The sequence below is a fragment of the Panthera tigris genome, chromosome B1 (assembly GCF_018350195.1).
Source record: "Panthera tigris isolate Pti1 chromosome B1, P.tigris_Pti1_mat1.1, whole genome shotgun sequence".
NCBI classification, from domain to species: Eukaryota; Metazoa; Chordata; class Mammalia; order Carnivora; family Felidae; genus Panthera; species Panthera tigris.
In genome coordinates this window covers 200,850,005-200,864,083 of record NC_056663.1, presented here as the reverse complement: position 1 = coordinate 200,864,083, position 14,079 = coordinate 200,850,005, and the positions used below count along the sequence as shown (strand labels likewise).

At 63.8% G+C, this 14,079-nt stretch overlaps 1 protein-coding gene across 1 annotated transcript in view; it reads right to left on the bottom strand.

Moving 5' to 3' along the window:
• SH3TC1 (SH3 domain and tetratricopeptide repeats 1) overlaps positions 1-13,502 on the bottom strand; it is a 46,914-nt gene extending 33,412 nt beyond the window's left edge. The window contains exon 1 of the mRNA XM_042985022.1: positions 13,374-13,502. The gene's annotated coding sequence lies outside the window, so the exon portion shown is untranslated. The remainder of the gene's footprint in view (positions 1-13,373) is intronic.
• Between the last annotated feature and the right edge of the window lie 577 nt (positions 13,503-14,079).

The following is a 14,079-nucleotide window of genomic DNA, read 5'->3' as shown; positions in this document are numbered from 1 at the left end:
CCCACAGCGGGAGCCAAGGGTCAGGGGGAGGCGTTTTCACAGTCTCCTTGGCCGCGGGCAGATCTGACGCTCCTCTGTGGGTCCCAGGGGCCGGAGCAGGGGGTACAGCTGCTTCCCCGGGCAACTCCTTCCCTCTGGGAGGTGTGGCCTTGTCTCCCTGGAGGGACAGCTGTGAGGGTCACACTGCCAGTGTCCTGGGGCTGCCGTGACAGAGCTCCACAGACCGGGTGCCTTAGTCCCTCCCCGTCTGGAGGCCAGAAGTCTAAATCAGGCCTGGGCAGGCCTGCGCCCCCTCCCGAGGCTCCTTCCCGCCTCTACCAGCTCCCGGGACCCCGGGTGCTCCCGGGCTCCCGGCCACGTCGCTCGGGCTCCCCCAGCAGCACGTGGCCACCCCTGCACGTCTCCTCTTCTCTTCCGCCAGGTGGTGTTCTGAGGTTCCCGTGGGCCACCATCCCGCCCAGGACCCCTAAACGCCCGTGGGAGTGGGGAGCAGGCTCAGGACGCGGCAGCTGGCGAACACTCACACCCGCCTGCCTGGCCACAGCGCCGCCCTCTGGTCGCGCCTCAGCCACCCGTCGTCCTTCAGGGGCGCGTCCTCCTGCCCACCTCTGGGAGGCCTGAACAAGGTCCGGGTGCCCTGTCCTGAGGCTCCTCCCGGGCGAGAGTCCTCACTGCCCCTTCCTCGCAGACACCTGCCTCTCCGTCTCCCCACCCTCCTCCATCCACTCCAGTTCTGCTTCCAACCTGCCCAGCCCAGCGGGGCCTGCCCAGCGCCCTGCGCCTCTGCCCTCACAGCCCTGGGGACCGGTGATGCCCTCGTCCGTGTGAAGGACCCACTGCGCATTGGAAGTTGGATTCTCCTTGCCGCCCCCCTCTGCAGCATGGGTGCTCCTCTCCTGCGGCCACTCTCCGGGGCGGGCCTGCCTCCCCCATCCAGACACAGGGGCCCCAGGGCAGCTGGCACCTGCGGATGCCCACGGACGGGCCCACAGCACCCCCGGGCCCCCCTGTCACCCCTCCGGCCTTCTCACCGGAGGGGAGAGCTCCTACCACAAGGGGTAGGAGGTGGGCACCTGCGTCCGTGGACAGCACCTTGAAGGTCAGCTCTGCCGCGCTGGCCACACGACCTTGGCGTTTTGGATTCTCACGGAAGCCCCAGATGGGGTCAGATGCTATTCTGCGGTCTTACTCTCGGTCATCACGAGGATTAAACTAGACGCAGGAATGCTCCAACAGACCAAGTGCAGACCGTTGCTACGGCTGCACGTAAATGTCTGTTCATTTTACAAATGCCCGTGTCCAGACTCTCTGGTGGCCGAGGCCCACGGGCACCAGGGGCACAGCTCTCCAGGCAAACGAGAGCTCTCGGCTGCCCACCCCTCGTTATGCCCCTCGCAGCCCGGGGCTGGCCTGTGCCACGGCCCGGGGGACCCCGGGGGCTGCTGCTGGGCACCGGCACGGAGACCTCCCTCTCCGCCCCCTGCGTGCCCTCCACGCATCCCCCTGCTCCTCTCGGCCTCCCCCCGAGCCTGTGAGGTGCGACCCCCGGTTCTCCAGCCTGCGCTCCAGAACCCCACCGTGCGCACGACACCAGATGCTTGGCCTCTTCTCCCTTTGTTTTTCTGGAAATTGTGCTGAACGAGGTCTCAGATGGGCTCCACATCCATAACAGGGTCTGGACACACTTCCTCTCCTGGCCATTGTCCCCTGCTGCGGCCCGAGACCCCGCATCCTGTTTGTCTCCGCAGCTACGCTCTTGGTCCAAGGCCGGGGGCGGGGGCTTCCCAGGGCCTCCCCAAGCGTGCCCAGCGTTCGTCCGCGCTGCAGAGCACTCAGACTCCACAGGATGCACCCCAATCCCCAAGGCACACCCCAATCCGGTGTCTCGACTTTGCACGGTGCACCCGGACTGTGCTGATCGCATCGACCCCAGAGCATGCAGCCTAAGCACAGGGTGCCCGATTTCGCACCGTGCACCCCCAACTCCGGAGTGCACCCCAATCCCGCAAGTGCACCCCAGGAACCCTCCAGAGGAAGCACACGAGCTTTCTAGGTCAGGGGACTTTGCAAACAAGGGTCCCTCGTGGAGGCTGGGTGTGCGGCCGGCCCACACTGCCCAGGCCGTGAGTCCCTCTGGGAGAGCCTGTCACTCCCGGGGTCTCGCTGCCCCCCTTGCAGAAGGTGGAGTCCCAAGTGGAGGTCTCTAAGTGCCCTCCCCCTACCCACACACGCCTCAACGGCTCTGGTGCCTAACACGGCTGTGGTAATAAATCCCATCACACTTGCCAAGAAGATGCTAGACGTGTGGGTTAGAGCCCTCCTGGTGTGAGTGTTACCGCCACGCACTGGACGCAGAGGCAGCTCCCGCCCAGGGTCGCGGGGCCCGCAGGCAGTGGCGCCAGCCGGGGTCTCAGGTCCACCCAGCACTGGGGCGGATGCCCTGACTCCCAGGAACCCAGAGAGCAAGTCCGGTCCGAGGCCGGCATTTTCCAAGTCATCAGACCCCATGCTTCGAGCACCACAGTCTGATTTTAATATTTTAATTCTCTTGGACGGCAATTCTGCCCCTTTTCACATCACAGGGACCGGCCGATGTCTCGCTGAATCGTAAGGTGCCGGGGGAGGGGGGGGCACGTCTGGAAGCTGCCCAGCTGTCCACAGACTCGAGTGTCCGTAGAGCTTTTCCGAGCACCTGCCTCTGGGGCCCGCCTTTCCCCTCCTCCAGGAAGCCCGCGTGCAGCTATGAGGGTGCTGGATGGAAAGCAAACCAAACCTTGAGGGCAGCGCTTTCCCCGACAGAGGGGCGAGCACGTTTGGGAAGCGGGAGGGCTCGCGTCCCGCCTTTTGCCGCTCGGGACGAAGAGACACGTTTTCTAGCCAGTGTGGAAGCCGTGGGCACGACTCCCCGCACCCGGGAGAGCACGCGCGTCCGCGGAAGCCCGGGGCCTGACACACCACAGCCCACGCTCAGGGTGGGAGGCTGGCCTGGCCTGTGTCCTCTGTGTGGCCTCGGGGAGTCGCGCAGGACTCGGAGGACACGGAGGCTCAGAGAGGGGACGGGGGGAAGGAGCCACACAGGCAGGGCCTCCCTGAGGGGTCATGTGGACGGTTATGCTGAAGCACAGGGAGCCTGGCACTCTACGTCCCTTGACCACTCGCTGTCACTCGGTCCCTGTCTCCCCAGGGTCCTTTGCAGGGAAGACAGTCTAAGGCTTCCTTCCAGATGGAGGCTGTCCCAGGTGGCCCTGGGAAGTACCCAAACCGGTTATGTGTCCTTCCCTTGGGAAAGTCTGCACCACCCAGGGGAGCAGCTGCACCGGCAAGCCCCCAGCCCAGCCCAGCCCAGCGGCCGTAACTCCCAGGATGCTCTCCCAGGGTTCCTGGCGGCCCCCCTCCCGCCCTAAATCCGCCTGACTCTACCCTGGACTCCACCTTGCGATACAGGCAGAGATTTCTTTCCTCCGAGCCCTTGGGCAGCACCTGCCGAACCCGGGGCGCTGACTCACCCCTGCTCAGCGGGGATGGAACCCCGGGCTGCGATCCAGAGCTGGGACGCCGGGGGCTGAGGGGGCCCTGCCTTTCACCCTTCGCTGATTTCTTACTGTTCAGCTCTTGGGGCGGATAGCAACAGCTGTGGTCAAGTGAAGGTAAAAGGCGATTCTGAATTTCGTCATGTCCTCCTAAGGTATTTCCAGTTCTCTGGGACTGCGACCCAGGCCTCCCCCGGCCCAGCTGGGCTCCCCAGGACACCCTCCCTTGCCCGTGGCCCAGCGTCTTGCCAGATCCCCTACTCGATGTTGAGATAGCTCTGCTCTCTGGGGTTCGACGCTACCCGCCCCCCACCCCCATCAACGATCTTGGCCCTCCCATCACCGCTCTGCCTTCCAGGCTCCCGGCCATCAGGTCCCACAGGCAAACTGGGGAGACAGACCTGGAAAGAGAGTGGGACAAAGTAGCACGGTCCTTACAGGGGCAAAGGGAAGCCTGGGACGGAAAGGAGAGGAGGGGAGAATCAAGGAAGACTTCTTGGAAGTGGAGGCCTCTGGGCTGAGTCTTTCAAGACGAGGCCAAGAGGGGGTGTTGCAGAGGTCTTCCCGGGGCCAGGGCCAGACAGAAGAGCCCTTAAACCCAGCCTCCACCTAGACAACCCTACTCCAGACACGTAGCTCTGCGGCGTTATGGAAGCTGGAGAGGCCAGGTCACGCTCTTGCCCCCAGGGTTAACCCACAGCCGGTCAGAGTGGTGAATCTCAGGAATGCAGAGGCCCCCAGGGGCGGTAGGGTAGGGTGCGCGACTTCTCCCTACTCCCTGGGCTCCGGGTCTCTCCAGCCGCCCTGGGTGGTAGAAAACAAGGCCCGCTGAGGCCACACAGGCAGTTCTAGAGCGGAGGCGACGATGTGTTCTCATCAGGCGGGTCCAGGCTAGGGGAGCGTGAAACAGAGGAAATGGTCCACAGCAGGTGCACCTTGTGCAGGTGAGACCTTGTATACAAAACAGGGGTTGGATCCGGCCCTCAGAGCGGGCCCTGCTCTGGAGAATGGGTGGGGTGGGCACACGTAGAAAAGCATCTCAGGATCCGCCCCCCCCCCCCCCCCCCCGCCCCGAGGCAGGAAGGAGCCAGCCCACAGGCGTTCCCTGCCGCCCTGGGATTGGGATGTACAAAGGTTCAAGCGGAGCGGGGTGGGGGCCAGTCCTGGCGCCAGGGACGGGGGACAGGCTTGGAGCTGGCACAGGGGAGAGTACATGAAGCTGCGTCCTGCCCCCTCCAACCCCTGGTCGTGGCTGTACCTGCAAACACGGTTAAATTGTCAAGTATTAGCGAGAACCAGTGCTTCGCGTGTAGGAGAGGAGCACCAAATAAACCCAGGTGACTGCGGAAAGAAACCGAGACTCAGGAAGAGAATGCCCCTCAGCCAAGGTCGCGGGAAAGAGGGTCCCCAGAGTTCCCGTGGTCCACGCTAAGAACACCCCGTCGTCTTTCCCAGTCTCTGGCTCCCCATCTGTGTGATGCAGATGTGACCCGGCCTAATGCAATTTTCCAGACAGGCAAACAGACGGGGCAGCACGCACCCTCCGGGACCCATGTCCCCGAGCCCCACCTGGGTCTAGGAACCCGGAAGGTCGGGCTGGACATGACCGTCGGCACGCCCGGGTCTGAGGACAGATGCATCGGGGATGGAAACAGACTCCGCGGGCCTGGAGCCTGGCACCCAGCTGCCACCGGCCACACAGAAAGGGCCAGAACGGGGCCGTGCTCAGCAAGGCGCCGCCTGTGTTTGTTATTTTTGGCCTCAGCGGCTGAAAATGCCCCAATCAAAGATGAGCAAAGCTCGAGTCGGTGAGATTTCAGGAACTGCTCTTTGCAAAACAAGGATATTGGGACCAAACAGGCCTGTGATGACTGACGGCCACCCCGGGCCGGGTCACAGGCTGCAGGAAGCTGTCAGCAGTTCCCGAGCCTCGGCCGGGACTGATGACGCTCCCTGCCTCCTCCCCCCCCCCTCCCCCGGTCATGACCATCCGGCCTTCACGCCAGGGACTCGCTGACTCGGCCGGGCAGGACGGCCCGAGAGCTGGCCGGGCGCTCCTCCAGACCATCCTCCTGCATCTGGAGCGGCCAGGGAGGCCAGGTGCTTCCAGAAACGGAGACTTAAGTGGGGCGCCCCTCCTTGCACCCCAAATAATACGCCTCGGGTCCTCAGAGCAAGCCGGTTAGAAGGCATAGAGACTATCTTCGCTGCCCGCCTAGGGAGCCTGTGCCTCACGCCTGCAGGGGCGCCACGGTGCCCGCCAGCTCTCAGTAGCCCCCTCCTCGACGAGGGATGGGGTCCCAAGGGGCCACACGGCTGCGAGTGGCCAAGTCTCAGGAGCACGCCGGTTTCTCCCTTTGTGGTACAGGCGCGTCCTACCCACCGGACCGTCTGGCTGTGGGCCGTGGGGTGACCCAGGGCGGGGTGCATGGAGGAGGCGGGAGTGACGGCCCGTGTCGCCCCGGCTTACAGACGAGACCCCAGGGACACCCTGATCCCACTGAACCTTGCTCCCCAGAGCAGCAGCATTCCTGACTCTGGGTGTGGGACCCCGGCTGGAATTCTGGACATTCCCCGGAGCCCAGTCACCAGGGGGCGGATCTGGAAACTCGCTTACGCAAACATTAACCCAGCAGAGCACACACTTCCCAAAGGCCTCCCGGGCGTGAAGGTGAAGTCCTCCCAGCCCTGACCCATCTCCCTGGAAACCAGGCCCACGTCGGGGCAGTGGGGGGGTGGGGGGGGCAGGCTTAGGCGGGAATTTCCGCAGGACTCACTCCCGAGGCCCCCTTGGCCTGTGCTGGGACACGCAGGAGGGTGGCCCTGTCAGCCCCCAGGTCGCTGAGGGCATGCGGGGGGCACGTATTGTTTGCCTACTTCCCCTCTTCCTGCTCCCTTCCCAGCAGCACCTCCTTCCCTGCTCAGCCCAGCCTCGCCCCCCCACCCCCACCCCTGCCTCAAAACCGGCCTCGTCCAGGCCACCTGCTCCCGCCACGTCCGCCTCCCTGTTTTCTCGGCCCAACGGACCACACGCCCCCTCCGAAGGCCTCTTTCTGTACCTGCACCGGCCACACCTCTCCGCCCGCACCGGCCCTGTGCGCTCACGCAGTTGGGGACTTCTGGAGCCGTCTGTCTGTCTGTCCACACTGGCGGTTTCAGGGTGCCATCTCTGAGCCCTGGGGGCGGGGCTGGAGCACAAGGCACTCCTCTTGGGGGGACCTGGACACCTGCCCCCCACGGCCCCCGACCCGTGGCCGTCTGAGCCCCCGGCCCCGGCCCTGCATTTGCACGTCCCTCTTCCTGGTCAGCTTCTCCACCAGGCTCTGACCGCCACTCGCCAAAGCGTCCCGCAGGCCCTGCCTCCTTCCAGCCTCCCCTGAGCCGAGCGGCACAAGCCCCCCCCCGCCCCAGCCCCCAGCGCCCTGAGCTCGTCCGCACTGTAACTGGGGTCTCTGTAGAGGCTGTCGCTTGGTTAACACACGAGGACCCACAACGGGGGCGCCTCAGGGGCGTCGATGGGCCCCACACGCGCTTGTGAAATGACGGGGACACAGAGCCGCTGAAGGGCGAGGTGGGCGGCCCAAGCCCCGCAGGACCCTGAGCGCCAGCCTGGGAGCACAGATCTGCCTGCCGGGCTCGCAGAAGGGGCGGATCCCTGAACGACGCCCCTCGGAGGCCCTGAGCCCTACAGACGCTGACCTTTTCCACCTGCCCATTATCCAGGGGCTCCCTTCCTTCCTGGCCTCCGGGGGTGGGGGGCCAGCTGGGCGGACGAGACCCGAAGCGAGTGTGAACGGCACCGGGCGGGCCCTGGCCGCAGCACTTGTGCCCTGTGACCCATGTCACAGAGACAGGGTCAGGGTCACAGCCTCCTCCGCACGGCCCGCCATGGGCTCTGAGCCCCACACCTGTGCCCTTCCCACGCCGGCCGCCCAGCCGCGAGCTCTCATGGGCCGTGTCACGGCTTCCACGACAGCCTAGCGGCCACCCCCAGGGTCCCCTCTCACTCGCTGTGGGATGTGCACCTCCTCCCCCTCCCTCTCCTGCGTGCAGAGAGGGTAGCTGTCTGCACCGGTTCCCGCGGACCCGACGCTGGCTGTGCGCAGCGTGGGGAGAGGGTCGCACAAAGCAGAGGTGTTACGGTCATCACTATACAATGAGGGCAGGGCTCGGGGGCTGCAGCACCGCCCAGCCCCGCACCTGCCGGCCCTACTCGGTGCCCGGCCCAGGGCGTCAGACAGACCCGCCTGCAGAGCCCTACTGGTGACAGCAGCCAAGGAAACGTATGGAGACAAGACAGCACAGCCGGAGCGACCGTGACAGGGGATGCCCAGAGAGGCCGGGGCCGCCACACAGCCAGGATCCTGCCTGGGGACCGCTGGGGAGGCTGCCTGGAGGAGGCGCTCGGAGCCAAGCCTGGGCACGTGAGCTACATCCCCCAGCTTGAGCTAAACACAAAGCCTAGAGCTTCTTATGGTCCCAGAAAGTAGGAAGTGGGAGGGAGGGGGGCACAAAGGACAGACAGATGGATGGATCCCACCCTGGTGGGATGATGTCAAAGGGACGCAGGAGCCAATCAAGAGCTCCCAATGGCCAAAGCGAGAACACTAGGAGCTTCAAAATAAAGTAGAATCGGGTTGTAACGCAAGGTATAAAATAAACATCCTGCGGAGCTCCTCAGCTGGGCCTGGCCTCTCCTCTGAGTCCCCATCATCGGCCACCCCACTCACCCCATCAGGGAGGACAGGGAGCTGCCCGCACATCACCCCTCTCGGCCCTTCCCCACCGTGAGCGAGGGCTTTGCACAGGATGCTCCTCTGCCTGGAGCACGGTCTTCCCTCCCCGGCGAACTCTCATGCCTCCTTCCAAACAGGACTCGGCGATCACCGCCTCTGGGAGCCTTCTGGGATTGCTCCCGCTTGTGGGAGGGGTTGGCAGAGGAGGGGAGGGAGTGCTTTGCCTTTGCCCTGTCCACCCGGGCCCGGCCGACCCTCCCACAGCTCACCCCTCACCGCACCCCTGCAAGTCTCCCAGAGCCGGCCGAGGGCGGACAGGCACTGCGCCCTCTAACATGGTGCCCGGTGCCTGGCGGGGGCTCAGCGACGTCCTGTTCACTGACCCGAATCCCAGGCTAACGGGCGCCTTGGGTGAGTCATTTACCTGTCAGCCTCAGGCACCCTATCCATGGGCAGGACGGGGTCTGGGACAGGGGCGTGGGTGCCCCATAATTACGGGAGAGAGCCCGGTGACACGGGGCCACGAGCGCCGGGCACCTGCAGACACAGCCTCTTTCTTTATCTAATTGTATCTAAAACAGTTCAGATTTAGAGAAACGTCGCCCTGAAAGCACGCAGCTCCCACACACCCACACCCGGCGTCCCCTGCGGTTAACGTGTCCCATGCCTGTGGCACGCCTGTCACCCTTGGTGAACGAATCACACACTGACTCGTCATTATTCACCAAAGTCCACACTTGGTTCAATTGCCTCCGTTTCCCCCTGATGTCCTTCCAGTCCTCAGAGCCACCGAGGGCACCACCATATTCGAGTGTCCCTGCTTTTCATGACCTTACTTTTGGGAAGGACTGGCCACAACCATGTTTGGGGAATGTCCTTCCGTCGCGATTGGTCTGGTGTTTCCCCATTTAAAAAAAAATTTTTTTTTAATTTATTTTTGAGAGAGAGAGAGAGAGAGCAGGGGAGGGGCAGAGAGAGAAGGAGACACAGAATCGGAAGCCGGCTCCAGGCTCCAAGCTGTCAGGACAGAGCCTGACGCGGGGCTTGAACCCACGAACCGTGAGATCGCAACCTGAGCCGAAGTCGGATGCTTAACCGACGGAGCCACCCAGGCAGCCCGAAAAAAATTTTTTTTTAATGTTTATTTATTTTTGAAAGAGAGAGAGACAGAGACAGAGTGTGAGCGGGGGGAGGAGCAGAGAGAGAGAGGGAGACACAGAATCTAAAGCAGGCTCCAGGCTCTGAGCTGTCCGCACAGAGCCCGACGCGGGGCTTGAACTCACAGACCGCGAGATCATGCCCTGAGCCGAAATCGAGAGTTGGATGCTTAACCAGCTGAGCCACCCAGGCGCCCCTTCTCATTTCCAACAACCAAACCTGCTGCTGACCTGTCGCTGAGTCGGGCCAGGCCTGGGCCCCGCTGCCAGCGGCTGTTTTTAGCTGAAGCGGGCCTGAGAAGCCGGCCCTCTCAATGCCGGCCCTACGCCGCGCCAGAGGAAAGACCGAGCACCCCGCAGAAGAGCAGTGGGACCGGGTCCTGTCTGTTAAGACAGAGCAAATGACGCTCAAGCTCCCCAGCCAGGCGTGCAAAACGATCCCAAGGGACTCGGTCACCTCCCGGTTCAGCGAGACCGGGCCTCGGTCAGCCGGTGCCCGGGACCGGTGTGAGGGCGGGCGAGCCACCAACAAAACCGGGGTCCTGAGCGGCAGCCCCGCCTCCGGAATTCCCCCCAGGGCACACGGCCACCCACCAAGGAGATGGCGGGGCTGCCAGGGCGTCCAGGTTCCTTACAACAGCTGCACCTGGGGAATAGCCCGGGCGTGGGACTGACGTCGCTCCAGCCAGCACCCAGCGGCCAGCAGCACAGAACGGGAAGCTCCCCGCGGCCGACCGGGAAAGGTCCCCGAGACCCAGCGACGGGGGAGACTGAGGTGTGGGGATATGTGCGTCATGCTGCGTCTTGGGCTCTAAAGGGGGTCGGAACGCGTCTGCGTTTGCTGGCGTTTGTGGAGGGAAACCGTGAGGGGAAGAAAGGAGCAGGGGGGTTGAGTAGGTGAAGCGCGGGCATTTTGCCGGGCGGTGACGAGTCACCGGGTGCTGTGACACCTTGTGCACACCACGTGTGCGGATAAGGACGCGGTAGGAGGTCGGGGCCGCCGGGAGGGGGGCAGGGGGCAGAGCAGGGGTCCGTGTCACCGAGGCGTGAGCCACCCTCACTGAAGGTGGCAGCGGGTGGGCCAGACCGAAGCCAAAAGGAGCCACACGTTCTCACCGGGCGCCAGCCGGTATCGCCGCTCAGCACGGGGCAGGGGTGACACATTCTCAGACTTCTGCACAGGTGCCGAGCCGCTGGAATTTGAACAATTAAGTACGTGGACGGTGGATGGTGAAAGCCAGGTTTGTCACTGTTGGAGTAGGGTTACAGAAAATCAAGGAGAGGGGCTGGAAGAATCCATACGGCGATGGGTGACGGGCGGGGACATCAGGTCTCAGTTGACACAGACACATTCCGCATACGGAAGTGCTCACATCGGTGTGTGTGCAAAGTACTTAGACCCGCGTACGGAGACGGGTTAGACGCACACGCGCTGCCTTGCAGATCTGTGTGAAAAAGAGAAGACCTAGGCAGCCGCAAGCACGCCCAGAGTGCGGGCAGATCTTGGGTCCTAAGACCATCCTCCAACAGAGGGACTCAGGACCCTTGGAGAAACGGCCGGCTCTAGGACCAGGCCAGCAAAGGGCCAGGGTGGGGCCTGGCTTGTGGTGCCACAGAGGAAGGAAGCGAATGAGCGGCTGAGCGAATGGATGAAATGCCACCAGGACGGGGTGAGTCGAGGGGACACAGGAGCCCACTGAGAGAGCTCCCGATGGCCAAAGCTAGAAAGCTTTGAGCAAGAAAATTAATTAGTATCAGATTAGAACCCAAACTGTAAGATATCCATGAGTCTATCCAGGATGAATCCATGAGCAAATACATAAAGGACGGAGAAGGGACAGATCTCTCCCCTGCAGAAGAACCTCCAGGGATTTACGTGGAGACACCACCCCCGAGGAGGGGGGCCCCCTCCCCAGTCCTCAGGTGGGCACTGAGCGCCGTGACCTCCCCGCTAAGAGCGCAGTGCGGGATGGCGGGGAGGGGGCCGGGCGGTGGGGAAACCCGGCAAACCCGGCCGGGGGGTCAAGGTCAGCATCCCAGTGACGGCGGGTGCCCTTGACGGGACGCAAGGAGAGGGCACTCCACCACCCCGGTCTTCCTCCCAGGGAAGCGCGATCCCCGTGTAAGCACGGGAGACGATCAGACGAGTCCCGGCCGAGGGACCTCGCACACAACCCCTGGCCGGGACTCCTCGCAGAAATCGTCACAACATGGCAAGTCTGAGGAACCATCCCAGCCCCGAGGAGCCAGGAGACGGGCGGACAAAATGTCATGTGATGTCCTGGGCGGGCTCCTGGGCAGGGAGGGGACACTAAGGGGAAATCTAAGGGCATCCAAGCCAAGGATAGACTTTACTTAAGAATAAAGTCTGGTGGCTCAGTCAGTGAAGTGTCCAACTTCAGCTCAGGTCATGATCTCACAGTTTGTGAGTTCGAGCCCCGCGTCGGGCTCTGTGTTGACAGCTCAGAGCCTGGAGACCTGCTTTGGAGTCTGTGTCTCCCTCTCTCTCTGCCTCTCCCCTGCTCTCTCTCAAAAAAAATTTTGTTTATTAAAAAAAAAGAACAGTGGACCCATACTTGTGCACCAGCTGAGGCAAACGCACCCTTCTAATGTAAGATGTCAACGGTCAAGGAGACTGGGTGGGAGGGTATGAGAACTCTGTGCTAGCTTGGCAGTGGTTCTGTAAATCTAAAACTGTTCTGAAAGGTGAAAAAGGTGGAACACCAGGATGCGGGTGGAGAGGGAACCATTAAGACCCACACACTGAGGGTACAGCCGGGCCTGCAGCCGACTGCCTGGGGCGAAGTCCCAGGTCCACTTGCTGTGGCCCTGGGCCAGCCCAGGAGCCTCCCAGCGCCGCACCTGCACCTCCCTCAGCGGGGCTCAAGGACACCGAGGCAGGCCTCGGGCGGCCCATCCTGGCCCAGCCGCTACCCTCCAGGGGTCTCGGCCACGTTGTGGCACCCAGAGCCTCGGGCCTCTCCGTGTGAATCAAGGAGGAGGAACCCTCACGGTCCGTCCCGAGAACCCTGCAGCCACTGGGGAGGGGGACGGTCACAAGGGTCCTTGTGCCTGTGCAGAAACTGAGGCTCAGAGCAGAGCAGCACCTGGGGCCACGGAGGGGCCCCTCACCCCGGTCAGCCTGTGCCAAGTCCACAGCGGGGGTCGCAGGACTGTGGGAGCAAGGCCCCTCCCTGGTCTCGTCCATATCTGGCCCCATTCCTCTCCCCACGGCCCTTCCCTGCTCCAAGCCTCTCTCAGGCCCACCTCTGAAGGAGCTGTCGTCCCTGGGGCCGGCGGGGCGACAGGGACTTTGGCCCCTGGGGGCTGAGATGGGGGCTGGAGAAAGAGGCGGGGGCAGAGAGCAGGGTGCTGAAGTCCAGGCAGGTAGGGCCACACCAGGGCGAGGGAAAGCCAGGACCCCGGCCCCTGCCACCAGCCCAGGGCTGTGGCTCCTCTCCATGGTCATCAGCACAGACGGAGGCCGCTGACCCAGTGTGGGCCTGCACGGGGCCCCAGTGACTCTCTCACCCTACAGACAGGGACACTGAGGTACAGAGGGGCAGGGTCACTAGCTCCCAGGTGCTGGGCCAGGATCAGAACCCCTGGGCCCACTGTCTCCTGAGCCCTCCCGGGACCCCAACCTGGGGGCAGGCACATCCCCCCCTCACAGTGGCCACCGCGACAACATCCAGCGTCACCTGCCGGCTCTCAGCTCCTTTCTCAGGCGTGGGGACACCAGGCTGGCCTTTCCTTGGCCACCTGAATCCCAGCCTGAAGCAGCGCCCGCCCTGCTGCTCCCCGACCAGGCGGGATTGGAAGGCACGCCCCACGCACGCCCTCCCCTGACCCCACCTGTCCAGACAGGTGAGCTGAGCCAGGCCACGGGCCGCCGCCGCGTAGGGGTGGCTCCTCCTGGGGCAGATCCAGCCCAGTGGCCGGGGACTTACCCTGCCAGGGGGCAGACGCTGCCAGCGAAGGAAGAGAGGGAGGGAGGCTGCCTGCTGCCGCGGACACTTGCCTCCTGGTCCCGGGCCCCACAGGTCGGTGGGTCCAGCCGGGGCAGGATGCACACGCTTTAGGCCCTCAGGCTCCAATCAGGTGGCCCGACAGTCGCCCAGGTCATTGGTCACGCCCACGACTACGGCCCGCCCCTCGAGTCTCCTCCCCCTTGACCTTCCTCCTCCTTATCTGCTCGGAAGTCCCCGGTCAGCATTCCCGAGCTGGGAGGGGAGGGGTGGCCTGGGGGGAAGTGCAGGCTCCAGGCCTGGTGTGCGGGGAATTGGGGGGGGAGGAACCCTCAAGGAGGAGGGAGGCCTGGCCCCTGAACGGCTGCAGGGGGCGGGGACAACCCACCGCTTAGCTGGGCTGAAGAGAGCTCGCCCCTCCAGCGGGCCCTGCTTCCTGTAGCCCGGCCTGGGGGCAGCCGGCTGGGGCACTCAGCAAACACTTATTGGACACCTACTGTGTGCCGGGCCCAGCGTGAGGTCAGCAGTGGGTCAGCGAAGGGGGGCAGGGTCTCTCGTGTGGGGTCCAGAGAAGCCCATATTTGCTCATGATGAGTCACCTGCCGTGTCCTTAAATTTGGAGTCTAGACTCCAAGGTCCGGCCCAGAAATCTGGATTTTCAACAAGTTCCCAAGTGACCTTTGACACC